Below are 15,834 nucleotides of genomic sequence, written 5' to 3' on the forward strand. Positions count from 1 at the left end.
GACCGATTTCCGGCTAAAAGGGCAGTGGTTGCGATTTTGGTCATTTTGAACCGATTTCTGGCTAAAAGGGCCGGGGGTGCAATTTTGGTCAATTTTGACCGATTTCTGGCTAAAATGGCCGGGTGTGCGATTTTGGTCAATTTTGACCGATTTCCGGCTAAAAGGACTAAGGGTGCGATTTTGGTAATTTTGGACCGATTTCTGGTTAAAAGGGCAGGGGGTGCGATTTTGGTCATTTTGGACCGATTTCATGCTAAAAGGGCCGGGGGTGCGATTTTGGTCATTTTGGCCTGATTTCATGCTAAAAGGGCCGGGGGTGCGATTTTGGTCATTTTGAACCAAATTCCGGCTAAAAGGGCGGGGGTGCGATTTTGGGCATTTTATATCGATTTCCGGTTAACAGGGCCGGGGGTGCGATTTTAGTCATTTTGGACCGATTTCCGGCTAAAAGGGCCAGGGGTGCAATTTTGGTAAATTTATGCCGATTTCTGGCTAAAAGGCCCGGGGGGGTGGCGATTTTGGTAATTTTGCACCTATTTCCTGCTTAAAGGGCCGGGGGTGCGATGTTGGTAATTTTGGACCGATTTCCGGCTAAAAGGGCAGGGGTTGCGATTTTGGTCATTTTGAACCGATTTCTGGCTAAAAGGGCCGGGGGTGCAATTTTGGTCATTTTTGACCCATCTAGGGCTAAAAGGTTCGGGGGTGCAATTTTGGTAATTTTTGACCCATTTTGGGCTAAATGGGCCGGGGGTGCGGTTTTGGTCATTTTGGACCCATTTTGGGATAAAAGGGCCAGGGGTGCGATTTTGGTCATTTTTGACCCATTTTGGGGTAAAATGGCCGGGGGGTGCGATTTTGGTCATTTTTGACCCATTTTAGGGTAAAAGGGCCGGGGGGTGCGATTTTGGTCATTTTTGACCCATTTTGGGCTAAAAGAGCCAGGGGTGCGATTTTGGTCATTTTTGACCAATTTTCGACTAAAAGGCACGGGGGTGCGATTTTGGTCATTTTTGACCCATTTTAGGCTAAAAGGTCCGTGGTGCGATTTTGGTCATTTTGGACCGATTTCCGGCTAAAAGGGCCGGGGGTGCGATTTTGGTAATTTTGGACCAATTTCAAGCTAAAAGGGCCGGGGGTGCGATTTTGGTCATTTGGGACCCATTTTAGGCTAAAAGGTCCGGGGGTGCAAATTTAGTAATTTTTGACCCATTTTGGGCTAAAAGGGCCGGGGGTGCGATTTTGGTCATTTTGGAACCATTTTGGGCTAAAAGGGTCGGGGGGTGCGATTTTGGTCATTTTTGACCAATTTTGGGCTAAAAGGGCCGGGGGTGCGATTTTGGTCATTTTGGAACCATTTTGGGCTAAAAGGGCTGGGGGTGCGATTTTGGTCATTTTTGACCCATTTTAGGGTAAAAGGGCCGGGGGTGCGATTTTGGTCATTTTTAAACAATTTTCGACTAAAAGGTCCGGGGGTGCGATTTTGGTTATTTTGGACCCATTTTAGGCTAAAAGGTCCGGGGTGCGATTTTGGTCATTTTGGACCGATTTCCGGCTAAAAGGGCCGGGGGTGCGATTTTGGTCATTTTGGCCTGATTTCATGCTAAAAGGGCCGGGGGTGCGATTTTGGTCATTTTGGACCGAATTCCGGCTAAAAGGGCAGGGGGTGCGATTTTGGTAATTTTATGCCGATTTCTTTCTAAAAGGCCCGGGGGTGCGATTTTGGTCATTTTGGACCGATCTCTGGCTAAAAGGGCCGGGGGTGCGATTTTGGTCATTTTGCACCTATTTCCGGTTAAAAGGGCCGGGAGTGCGATTTTGGTCATTTTGGACCGATTTACGGCTAAAAGGGCAGGGGCTGCAATTTTGGTCATTTTGAACCAATTTCTGGCTAAAAGGGCCGGGGGTGCAATTTTGGTCAATTTTGACCGATTTCCGGCTAAAAGGGCTAAGGGTGCGATTTTGGTAATTTTGGACCAATTTCCGTTTAAAAGGGCTAAGGGTGCGATTTTGGTAATTTTGGACCGATTTCCGGCTAAAAGGGCGGGGGGTGCGATTTTGGTCATTTTAGAGCGATTTCCGGTTAAAAGGGCCGGGGGTGCGATTTTGGTCATTTTGGACCGATTTCCGGCTAAAAGGGCCGGGGGTGCGATTTTGGTCATTTTGGACCTATTTCCGGCTAAAAGGGCCGGGGGTGCGATTTAGGTCATTTTGCACCGATTTCCGGCTAAAAGGGCATAGTTTGCGATTTTGGTCATTTTGAACCGATTTCTGGCTAAAAGGGCCGGGGTGCGATTTTGGTCAATTTTGACCGATTTCTGGCTAAAAGGGCCAGGGGTGCGATTTTGGTCAATTTTGACCGATTTCCGGCTAAAATGGCTAAGGGTGCGATTTTGGTAATTTTGGACCGATTTCTGGTTAAAAGGGCAGGGGGTGCGATTTTGGTCATTTTGGACCGATTTCATGCTAAAAGGGCCGGGGGTGCGATTTTGGTCATTTTGGACCAAATTCCAGCTAAAAGGGCGGGGGGGTGCGATTTTGGTCATTTTATATCGATTTCCGGTTAAAAGGGCCGGGGTGCAATTTTGGTCATTTTGGACCGATTTCCGGCTAAAAAGGTCGGGGGTGCAATTTTGGTCATTTTATACCGATTTACGGCTAACAGTGCCCTGGTAATCTTCAGTGGATTTATTTTACGGTCACATTAGGTCAACCTGTGAGCGTTGACGATCTCACCCAATGCCAAGCATCACAAGTCGAGATGGCAGAGTGGTCTAAGGCGCCAGGTTCAAAAAGGGCTCCATAGCTCAGGGGTTAGAGCACTGGTATTGTCAAACCAGGGGTCGCGAGTTCAAAGCTCGTTTGGGTCTCCCTGCATGTCTTAGCTACTGTATCTCATGTAATAAGAATTCTGTCCCAAGAAAACATTAGGGTGGAAACATTTGAAGGCCTCTACATTATGAAATCAAAACATTTGGATGACTTGACTTTCCAGAGATCTTGAATTAGACAATATCTACTAGAAACACCCACTTTCTAATTCTGCATCCAAGGAAAAGTGCACTTGAAGCAAACGGCCATCTCTTGTTAACAGCAAGCTTGCTTTCTGACTGTCCTTCTATTAAATCATTACTTTGCACTTTTAACATCCGGCTTTGTTCTTTCCTTCCAATGCATTGGAAATGATGTAGGTAGCAAGGAATGGTGATAAGGGTAAAGCTGCTTCTATCACAATTTCTCCATCAAGTAACCTTCAGCGGATTTATTTTACGGGCACATTAGATCAACCTGAGAGCGTCATCAGTCTCACCCAATACCAAGCATCACTGGTCAGGATGGCCGAGTGGTCTAAGGAGATGTGTTCAGGTCGCAGTTTCCCCTTAGAGGTGTAGGTTTGAATCCCTCTTCTGACAGCTTTTAAGCTTTTCTTTGCTTGCGTTTACATTCTTCAGCTCGTTTACCACTGAACCTCTAGCACAAAAAATAACTTGAAGAGCATAGCCTAACCACAAATGTGAAAGGAATCAGGGTAGACAAAGCACTGCAACAAGGAGCAATTATTAACTGCCCTAAGTGAAGCAATCCTGGGACTACACCTTGTGAAGTACTTCAAGTTGTTCTAACTAGTTGTCCATGAAGGAGGTTGGTGTTTTTCTCAGCAGTGTCTCCCGGAGCACAACCTCTGTGGTCAACATCTCTCTACTAAGCCTGTTTTGACCCCCTGAATAAGGGCGGTCGCAGGCTTTCTGGTAAGCCTCCATTACTTCATCACCAGGTGGTGGGCAGCACTAGCGGTGGAATATTGACCCTGCGTCTCGCATTGAATACCAAACATATCATATTTTTTTGGACTTTATTTCACGTTCTCTTTGATCAAATGAATTAATACATTTTTTAATAATTATTTATTTCCTTCTGTAGCGCTGGTAGATTTTTAATCTACTATTGATAAGTAAATCTAGTGGGTTACTTGTTAGGTGAAGTTAGATTTGCCTCTGTTCCAGCTTGGCTGAGTTGCGTGTGATTCCACACTGCACCGGTGGGTGTCGTTGTCCCCATGGGCCGGTGTTGGAAAGGCAACATGTTGAAGCGTATGAGTGCTCCTCTGTCCCAGAGACAACTCGGTGGAGGTGGTCCTCCGAGTTGCATTCTGGGAAAGGGTATTTATGGGACAGACGCCATGTTCAGGGGTTCGTTTTCAGCCACCTGCTGGCCCTCCTGGCCGACAGGTATGCATTAGGAATACCACCCCATGGTCCTCCGTTCCGGAGGCCCACATCGCTGTGGCGTGTGGGTGGGCCCAGAGGCCTGTCTGGGGCCTACCACAGCGGGAGAGGAATGGTCCTGAGCTGTCTATCCTGAGTGAAGAAGCTGGACAACTGAGGAGATCCCAGGGGAGGATCATGCAGAGTGCTGGTCTGGAGAGGGGCCTGGTGACTCAGTTGGAGGACGTATCCTGAAGTAATCTTACTGCATAGTACTGCCGGGTTGGCTTAAAGGTTCAAGTGCTGTGTCTGATACTCATCATATACCATTACATCCTGTGGCAGAGGATCGTACGGGTTTTGTTCCAAACAAGTCTGTGGCAGAGACTTCTGTTTGTGCTACGTACTGGCTGCTAATCAAGTGAGAGAGGCCTATCCAGGTGGGTAAAGATTGAATCCCACAAGGGGAGTGCATTCAACTACAAGTGTTAAATTCCTAAGAACGTACCAAAGAATACTACGAAAAGGTATTGCAGCTTTCCTTCTGCCTCTTTCCTGCTACTTCCTTTATTACTTGTTCATTAAAACATTGGAAAACATACTCAAGTGTTTTGTGTCTACATCGTCCAGAGGTAAACTCCACGGGACCCTAGACCCAGTGGCGGTGAAACAGAGGTGGCGAGAGTGAAGGTAACAGCCCACTTTAAACCAGCAGCTCCACCGAGAGTTATTGCTACACTTGTTAATATTTATGAGCACTCAATTGAAATATATTTTTAGATCTGTTATTAGTGATTGGATGCTATTCACTGTTGCTTGTCATTTGATTTATTAATTTATCACTGTTCACATAAATTTTATGTCCAGCGCTGCACTTTCCATTCTATATCTATCTTCTGTGCCCTCATATCGGGATTATAGTGTTCAGCAGCAGGACTCCCTTCATGTCTGTATATATAGCTCATGCACTTCTAGCGCAATTCTTTTTCTTTATCTTGTTTAAAAAATAACTTGTGTTCCATGCTGATAAAAAGGGCTTCATAGCTTGGGGGTTAGAGCACTGGTCTTGAGTTCAAATCTCACTGGGGCTTTTCTGCAAGTCTTGGTGATTGTATCTAGTGTAATAAGAATTTTTCCCCAAAGTCCCAAGGAAACATTAGGGTGGAAACGTTTGAAGGCCTCTAGATTATGAAATCAGAACGTTAGGACGACTTGACTTTCCAGAGATCTTGAATTAGACAATATCTACTGGAAACACCCACTTTCTCATTGTGGGATGGTGAGAAGGGTAAAGCTGCTTCTATCGCAATTTCTCCATCAAGTAACCTTCAGCGGATTTATTTTTTCATTAATTTCCTGGCAGAACAGCGGCATGAACCAACAATGTTGTCATGTAGGCCTCAGCAGAGTTACGGGCACATTAGTTTAACCTGTGAGCGTCATCGGTCTCACCCAGCACCAAGCTTTGCTGGTCAGAATGAGTGGTCTAAGGCACTGCGTTCAGGTCACAGTCTCCGCTGGAGGGTTAAGTTCAAATCTCACTGCTTTTTAAGCTTTTCTTTGCTTGCGTTCACATTCTCCAGCACCTCTAGCGCAGGGGTTGAAGGGCTCTAGATTATGCAATTAAAACGGTAGGATGACTTGACTTTCCAGAGATCTTGAATTAGGCAAAATCTACTAGACACACTCACTCTCTAATTCTGCGTTGAAAGAACAGTGCACTTAAAGCGAATGGCCATCTCTTGTTATCAGTAAGATGCTTGCTTTCTGCATGTCTTTGTATTAAAACTCTACTTTGCACTTTTAGCATCTGGCTTTGTTTTTTCCTTCTAATGCTTTGGAAATGATGAAGGTAGCAAGGAATGGTGACAAGGGTAAAGGTGCTTCTTTCGCACTTTCTCAATAATGTAACCTTCGGCAAATTTTTTTTTTCATTGAGTTCCTGGCAGAACAGCCACATGAACTAAAAATGTTGACCTCAGCAGAGTTATGGGCATATTAGGTCAACCTGTTACCATCATCAGACTTACCCTAGGCACGCACTTGACAGGTTAGGATGGCCGAGCTGTGTTCAGGTCGCGATCTCCACTGGAGGCATGGGTTTGAATCCCACTTCTGATAGCTTTAAAGCTTTTATTTGCTTGCGTCCATGTTCTCAAGCTTGTCTTCCGCTGAACCACTTGTAAAAAAAAAATTGTGTTCCATGCTAACGAACAGTTGCACTGAGTGCACTGTGTTAAAATACACCAGATCTGCAAGTGTTTCTGAATGGGTTAGCCTTTAACCACTTCAATACAGGGCACTTTCGCACCTTCCTAACCAGGCCAATTTTCAGTGCTGTCACTTTTTAAATGAAAATTGCGTGGTCATACTACAGTGTACCCAAACTAAATTTTTATCATTTTGTTCCCACAAATAGAGCTTTTATTTGGTGGTATTTGATCACCTTTGCGGTTTTTATCTTTTGCTAAACGAATAAAAAAAGACTGAACATTTTGAAAAAACAAAGGTTTTCTTTGTTTTTGTTAAGTTTTCTCCTTCACTGATAAGCTGCACCGATGGGCACTGATAAGGCGGCACTGATGAGGTGGCACCAATGAGATGGCACTAAAGGGCACTGATATGCAGCACTGATGGGCACTGATAGGCAGCACTGATAGGTAGCACTGGCATTGATAGGCGGCACTGATGGGCACTCATAGGTGGCACTGGTGGCCACTGAGGGTCACTGATAGGCGACACTGATAGGCACTGAAAGGCTGCACTGATGGGTACTTATTGGTGGCACTGATAGACAGCACTGCTGGGCACTGATAGGTGGCACTGATGGGCACTGAAAGGCAGCACTGATGGGCATTGATGGGCACTGATGGCTGGCACTGATAGAATTCAGTAATAGGCATCACTGATGGCACTGGCACTGACAGGCATTTTTCATTGGCACTGATTGACAGCTGCCTGGGCACTGATTTGCATTTCCCTGGTGGTTTAGGGTGGCATACCTGGTGGTCCAGTGTGGTGGCCATCCCTGGTGGTCCTGGCGGTATCCTGGTGGTCCTGGGTGGGCATCCGAGGGGGGCTGCGCTGATAAACAGTCTGAAGGAACTCAGTCCATCTTCTCTCCCCAACGTGGGGGAAGAGTCACAGAAACAGGTCCTCTTCGCTCCTTTTTAATAGTTGCGGTTCACTGACTGTGGGGCACAGACCCTGGCTGAAGATCTGTCCCTGTTGCTCTCTCACCAGAACTGACCCGATCTCTTTCAGTTTACTCTAGAAAAGTGATCAATTTTCCTCCTCTAGCAGCAGGGATTTGTGGGAAATGAAGTCCAGTACTAACTAGCCTCCATAACATGTGGTTCCATGCCCCTTTTGAACTACACTCCCCAGAATCCACTGCTTCTGCCCTGCAAGTTCTCTCTTAAGCCTCATACACACGATCAGATTTTTCGGCAGGGAATTGTGTGATGACAGACTGCCTAAAATCTGACCGTTAGTACGCTCCATTAGACAATTGTTGTCCAAACTTTTCGCCAGAGCTGAAATTCCACGTAGTATGTCACTACGTTCGTATTTGTTGTCTGACAATTGTGTGCAGTTAGTTCCTGGCACACGCTCTTCGAACAAAAGTCTGATGCTCTGATGGCCAAGAATCTGATAGTGTGTACGAGGCTTTAGGCTTCCATCAGCTCTTTCTCTGATTGAACCCACTCTGCACTGCTGGAAGGGAGGGGGATGAGCAGAAAATGAGCAGGTTTACACAGATCCTGCTCTGTATTCACAGCAACCCTGCAGACACACACAGTTTCTCAGTCTATAGAGAGGAGAGCCGGTGTCTTGTCAAATACAGTCCCCTATCATATAGTGTCCGCCCTGTACTGCGCAGGCGCAGTACGGACGACAAACGAGACGCCGAAAGTCTCCGAAGTTTAACAGCTGATCATCAGCTGTACACGGCGCCTGCGCTGTTATTCTCACCCTATGTCCAGGTTCATTCCCTACTATCCAAGTGGACATAGAGTGAGAATAAATAGTTGCCGAGCACAGCGAGGCCGTGCCCGAAGCGTGGCGAGCGAAGCGAGCCCGCGAGGGGCCCTCTTACACTGCCATCGCTAACAAGTGCCGAAGCGCCGTGTACAGCTGATGGTCAGCTGATCAACTTCGGACACTTTCGGCATCTCCTTCTGCTCCGTACTGTGCAAGCGATGCGCATGCGCAGTACGGAGCGGACACTATCCGATAGGAGGACAGTATATGTCAGAACACCGGCTCCAGCAGCAGTAGCCCACTCTCTCCATCTGCCAACAGCTTGGTGGGGAGGGTAGAAGTCTATGCATACACACCCACAGCAACCAGTGGGAGGGAGGGGAAGACCACAGAGCTGGTGCTAAGGGGATGGAGTCCTGCTGCCGCTGCATATATATAGCCTATAATACATATGATCAGATCCCTGCAACTATTATTTTGGACTTAGAAATGTAACATAAATCTTCTAATCTTAAGAAAAAGGGTGTTGCAACAGACTGGTGCCCTCATTTTTTTATATCCTCGGCCCCTGCCTGTTCCTTCTGCAGCCAACAAGATGTCAACCCTTATGTGAACACAAGCCTGTTAGAAACTTATTGAAACATATTGTAAGTTAGGAGCTAATTAAGTCCTGTAGGCCTGCTCTGGCCTTTCAAACTGTGTTCTGAGAACATTTGTCTAACTTGTTGATTACTGAATTATCAGTACTGCTGTACTGTGAACACAGGAGGTTGGCCACTCAACACAGGTACAATTCAGAGAATAATAGACACAATAGTATGTAATAAATATTCAGCGCAAACATAAAAAATAATATACACTCAATTGCAAAAGCTGAACACTAAAAGGTCAAAACACAATACCTCAATATAACGTAATAGACAAACACATATGGTCATAGAACAAATAGTCATACGCATCTCCTCCCCTTGTACGCGTTACGTCCTTATGCAGGACTTCATCAGCAGGAACAGAGTCACCCGTGGCCATCTTTCAGGTTGGATTACTGTATCGAACGCTCACTTTTATCTACCTTAAAAATAAATTTCATGAATATACAGAGAGCCCTAGATGTTCTTTTTTATTTATTTATATACTCAGAGGAATCACCATCTGGGCCATGGATCGGTTATTGGAGGAATTATACCCCTGATTTGTGGGAATGTGCGGATTTGACCTTTTTGGTCTCAGGTGAGTGGTTAGTGGTATTGGGGGTGAAGGGGATGCACCGTGACACTCGCATATCGCCTGAGCAGCTAATCTCACAGTGGCACATGTGAATGGATGATCGTTTTATATGGACTTTATGTTTTTATTAATAGAATATTTTATTTATCTTTTGCGCTGCACTGTTTTGTCTATTACCATTCAGAGAATGGTTTGCATTTTCTCAATGAATGCAATGCAATCTCTGATTGAACGAGGTGGAAACATCACTGCCCCACCTTTCCCAGTCAGAGAATGCCTTGCAAAGCATTCTCTGAATGGAGCCTATGGTCAAGTGGACGACTTCCTGTGTTCACAATGCAGCAGGGCAGCCTCTCGGCACGGAACCTGGAGGCTAGAGGAGGTCATTTCCAGCTTCTAGAAGGAATCCACAGGTATGGTATATGCATAGTTACATTGGTCCAAGCTGGACCAATATAAGTATGTAAAAATGCTGTACCTGGAATTCTTCTTTAACGTTACAGTATGTTGTACTGCATGTAATGCACTTAATTTTCCTTGTCAAAAGAAGTTTATTGAGTATACAATGTTATAAAGATACATAAAGTAAGTTTACAAGGATCTATAAAGTAAGCTCATTGTTTTACAGTAGGGTTTATATAGGTAAATATCATGAAATTTCAAATATTAAACATTGGGTTCACGTAAACCTAAATTAAAGATATATATCATTTCCTTAGTTACTTTTGTAGGTATTTAAATGATTTATACCTACTATGCATATTGTTTACAAGTAGAGTGTATATAGGTCAAATAAATTCTGATAATGAGCTTTAATCGTAAGGTGGAGAAAAGGAAAGAGAAAGAAGAAAAAGGGTTGAAAGGTAGAGGTATGGTCCACAAGGTTGTCCCGCTCGTCAGTTTATTATTCTTTTTAGTTCTCTTTGAAGCCTTAGAATGGGTGTCTCTGTAAGTCATTTAATCTGTTACCATGGCAACAGGACAGAGTCATTGAAGTTTGACAGGAACTGTTGTTTTATCCAAGGATGCCAAAGTTTTTCAAATTTTGGAATTTGATTTTGATCGATGGCTACCATCTTAGCATGGGACATTGTATTATTCATTCTGTGAATTGTTTCTGCTAGTACCAATGTAGGAGATTTCCATGCCTTGGCCACTGTTTTTTTGCAGCCGTTATTAGTTGGATCATAAGTTTGAATTGAGAGAGTGTTAACCATTCCGGTTTTAGATTAAGTAAAGTTAAATATGGATCTGGTTGTATTATTTTTTTAAATATTTTAGATGCAATCACGAAGATTTCCTTCCAGAAGGTTTGGATTACTGGGCACGTCCACCATATGTGTAAATATGTGCCTATTTCTGGGCATCCTCGAAAACAAAGAGCTGAGGTATTAGGTGAATATTTTGCCACTCTAGCGGGTACAAGGTACCAGCGAGTTAGGACTTTATAATTTGTCTCCAGTGCTAAGATGTTGGGTGAAGATGACTTAGATGTGAGCCATATGTTAGACCAGTCCGTGTCTTCTAAAGTTCGTCCCAGGTCCTCCTCCCACCTCTGAACGTAAGAGGGTCTATTAAGATTTGCTACTCCATATAATTGATTATAAAGTGATGAAATTGTACCTTTAGCAAATGGATCTTTTGTACAGATTGATTCAAAAATGGATAATTGGGATAATGGTGTATCCCCCTTTAGGAATGGTGTATAGAAATTTTTGATTTGGAGATATCTAAATATCTCAGAGTTTGGTAGATCATATTTTTCTCTAAGCGATGGGAATGAAAGGAATGATTTAGATGCTATGAAGTCATTTAGTGTCTGAATGCCTGATGTTGTCCAAGCTTTAAAAGAATTTGGGTAGATCCATGCCGGATAAAAGGATTTCTGATAAAAGAAAGGAGAGGATTGTGTGGAGATTGTAACTGATATTTGGTTTTTAGTTTATCCCAGAGAGATAAGAAGTGTTTAGTTATGGGATTATGAATTTTAAAGCGGTCTTTAGGATCAAGCCATAGTAAATTTGATATTAATAGAGGGTCATTTTCTGAAGCCTCTATAAATACCCATAATGGGATTTCCTGTTTTGCATGGTATTTGGACAGACTGGCCAAATGTGCTGCTCTGTAGTAGTTAGTAAAATTAGAGTATCCCAGGCCTCCTTTATTTTTGGGAAGATGTAGTGTGTGTATAGGTATACGTGGTTTAGAAGAGCCCCATATAAACGAAGTTGCTCTTTTTTGTACTATTCTCAAAAAATAGGAAGGAATTGGAATAGGGAGGACTCTGAATAAATAAAGCAATTTGGGTAGAATAGTCATTTTGATTGAATTAATCTTCCCTATCCAGGATAAAGGAAGTTGCGACCATTGTTTTATTAGATTTGTGAACTGTCTTAATACAGGAGGATAATTGGTTGAGAATAAGTCAGAATGAGATGCTGTTAAATGAATTCCAAGATATGGGATTGATTTTTCTGCCCATGTGAATGGGAGTGCAGCCCTAGCCGGGATCAATTCCATGTTTGTGAGTGAAATATTAAGCACTAGGCATTTCTTAGGATTAATCATAAGGCCGGATAGGGCTGCAAATCCATCAAGAGCTGGTATTAAGTTAGGACCAGAGACCTGTGGTGATGATAGAAAAAGTAATATATCGTCTGCAAATATACATAATTTGTGTGTAATACCTCCTACTTCAATGCCATTTATAGTTTGGTTTGTTCTGATGTATTGGGCCATGGGTTCGAGTATAAGGGCAAATAATAAGGGAGATAATGGGCAACCCTGTCGGGTACCTCTTTCGATATTAAAGGCTTCAGATTTGTATCCAGCATATTTTATATAGGCTTTGGGTTTATTATATAATGCTTTGATCCATGTTAAAAAGTGGGGTCCAAAACCCCATTTTTGTAATGAATATTGCATATATTGCCAGGATACTGTGTCAAATGCCCTCTTAATATCGAGAGATAGAAAACATAAAGGGATTTTCCGTTTTTTTAGCAATATGTGCCAATAACACTGCCCTGCGTATATTATCGCCTGCCTGTCTATTTGGCATGAAGCCTACTTGATCTCTATGTATTAATTTTCCTATAATGCTATTGAGGCGTTTTGCTATTATTTTTGCTAATAATTTAATATTGAGGTTTAACAGAGAGATAGGCCGATAATTCACACAGGAAGTATCATCAGAAAGGGGTTTTGGGATCATACAAACAATTGCCATTAGTGTTTCTTGCCGAAAAGAATGTCCATCTAGAAGTTTGTTAAAAGTTTCAGTGAGAATGGGAGAGAGTACCGGTATTTCTGAGAATGTTTTATAGTATAAAGCCGAGTAGCCGTCTGGGCCTGGTCTTTTGTTAAGTTTTAGGTCTTTTATGGCGTTAGCAACTTCATCTATAGTTATAGGCTCATCCAAACTGCTTTTTTGATTCTGAGATAACTCAGGTAAGGTTATTTTTGAGAAGAAGGATTCAGCTTCTGTAGGATTAAATTCATTGTTTGTCTTGTATAAAGTTGCGAGATGTGAGTGAAATTTATGGACTATTTTAACTGGATTACAAGTGTAAACATTTTTTGATAATTTCAAACGTATTGGTTTGAAAGATTTGTTAGTTGAATTTAATGCCCAAGCCAAATATGTACCTGGTTTGTTTGTTTTCATGTAGAAATTGTGTTTGGAGCGTTTGAGGGATTTATCAACTGACTCAGTGAGAAATAGATCGTATTCCAATCTAGATTTTTCCAGATGAGATTTTGTACTCTGAGATGGATTATCTTGAAATGATATGTAGGCTGCATTAAAATTGAGTTCTAGTTTTTTTGCTAGATTTTTGCGTTCCCGTTTAAATAGTGCCATTTGTCTTTGTATTGTACCACGCAAGACAGGCTTATGAGCTTCCCACAGTGTTATTGGGGAGATGTCTGTTGTATTATTAATTGATATGTATTCCTTTAAAGTTTGTTCAATGGCCATCTGATGTAGTGGGTGTTTGAGCATTATGTCCGGTAAGTACCACGTTGGGTCATGCGCTTTTGGTATGGCTGAGGCTATAGTAGTGTATACTGCATTATGGTCAGACCACGGAATCGGAATTATATCTGATGCAATAATTTCTGGTATCATTCCTATTGTTAGAAAAATATGATCTATTCTGGTGAAGGTTTGATGAGGGTGCGAGAAATAAGTGAATTTCTTTTTCATTGGGTTACTTTCTCTCCACGAATCTACCAGATTGTATTTGGAAAGAAGTTGAGAAAAAGGTAATCTAGAGGTTATTTTGGATGGTGTAAAAGGTGATTTATCTAGAAATGGGAGGAGGACCTGGTTCGAATCCCCACACATTATCACTGTTCCTATTTTGTGTGTATTAATCACTTGTAATATATGTGAGAGGAATGGTGTAGGTTGTTTGTTAGGAGCGTAGTAGGAAATTACCGTGATTGCTGTATCCATTATATAACCCATGAGTATCAGGTATCTACCTTCTGGGTCTTTAATTTCTGATGATAAGGTGAATGGTGTGGATCGGTGAAACGCAATTAGAGTTCCCCTTTGCTTGGTACAGGCAGAAGCCGTGTAAATTTGTTGATAAAAAGGAGAAATATATTTTGGAGTAGAATCTTTGGTGAAGTGTGTTTCTTGGAGGCATACTATGTGAGCCTTCTTGTTATGGAAAGTACGGAAGGCTTTGGTCCTTTTTTGAGGGATATTTATTCCCTGAACATTCAGGGAAAGTATATTCAGTGGTGCCATGGCAATAGATCAAATAGTTTTGACTTACTTTTTGTTATGCAGAGCTGACTGCGCAGATCAACCTGTGTGGACTGAAGAGATGAATAGATAGAAAAGAAACCAGTGAATTCTGGAGTAAAGAGTAAACAAAAAACATATGAGATTAGATGATACATTGTATAAATTATTTTTTGCAAGTAATCACAATTTACCCGTGAAGTAATGCACTTAATTTTAAATGTGGTGTATAGCTAGGTTGCACCTATACCGTTTTTTTGCCGGCGAGTACAAGTACCGATACATTCAGTCTACTACTAGCCAATACCGAGTACTGATACCTTTGAAGTGCAATTTGAGCCCATACAAAATAAATGGGCTCAAATTGCACTTCAAAGAATTGAATGCGTTTTGAACAGGCATGGGGTGCAATTCTAGTCCGAATCACATGACATTTCCCGCACCACTCCTGTGTGAACCCAGGCTGAAATCACCATGACAAGCCTGGGTTCACACAGGAGCGATGTGGATGTGGAAAACCGCATGCGATTCCTCTGGGAATCGCACCATGGGCTTAAATCGCACTGCAAAGGTATCGGTTTTGGTTATCGTAGCATATTTACGAGAACGAGTAAAAATACTTGGTATCAGTGGAAACCTAAATAGATATGTAATTTTAATATCACACGTCCTAAGACCACATGGCTTTTGATTACTCCCCAAAACTGCTGAAAGCAAGTGAGTGTGTCATTATCTCCTAGAATTCTGGCAAGTTTGCATTAAAGACACCTGTATACCACTAAATAACCAAAACAGAGATACTAACCAGGTGTAATGCACTAAACTAAAATGAGTATAATGGTTTTCTGCCACTTACTGGATGCTGTTTGAATTACTTCTATAAATATTTAGTAATTCATTGCCATTCTGTATGATTTTTTTAATTTGTTCCTTCGTTTGAAGCAATAGACTCGTTGCCTTTTTTATTGCCTAAACAAATGATGTGCATTCCTGCGTGTGGTTTTTTTTTTTTTTTTTTGCGTGTGACATGCCATAGAGTAGTTTCTTTGGGGCAGGATCGTGTATTTTTTGCCCCAAAGACTTATTATGGAATGGCCAGAAAACACTCATAACACGTTTTTTTACACACTCCCATGGAAGTTAGAGGGGCCAAAGAGGCCCCATTCTGATTCAAAGGTAGCTCATATACCTTTTCAAGCTTCAGGCATTCAGCTTCAGGTCAAATGTGAACATGGACAATTGGAAAACATGGCATTTACTGAGCGTTTTGGAGCCTCAAGCTTCAAGGTATAAAATGTTTGGGTGTGAATGGGGCTGAATGCAGGTGTAGCTTAAATCTCTGTGGTAGAACTCATAGAAAATATTAGTGTAGGGCCCTGGTGCAGACATCCCAAATCTCCTGCATCTCCGCTGTGGCTCCCTGACACCCGCAAGTGCCATGCGATTTTCAGGCTGCAGGGCCGATCCTGGGCGGGTGCGCAGTGCATACCTCCCAACATTTTGAGATGGGAATGAGGGACACCTACTAGCAAATGTATGTAGGCGTAAAACATGCCCCCTGCCACACCCCCTTAAAGTGGAATTAACCAAAAAAAAGGTAAATTAAATCCACAAGGGACTTTTTTTTACCACTACTATTCCTTTATATTGGCTTTTAAAATTTAC

The sequence above is a fragment of the Aquarana catesbeiana genome, linkage group LG12 (genome assembly GCF_042186555.1).
Source record: "Aquarana catesbeiana isolate 2022-GZ linkage group LG12, ASM4218655v1, whole genome shotgun sequence".
NCBI classification, from domain to species: Eukaryota; Metazoa; Chordata; class Amphibia; order Anura; family Ranidae; genus Aquarana; species Aquarana catesbeiana.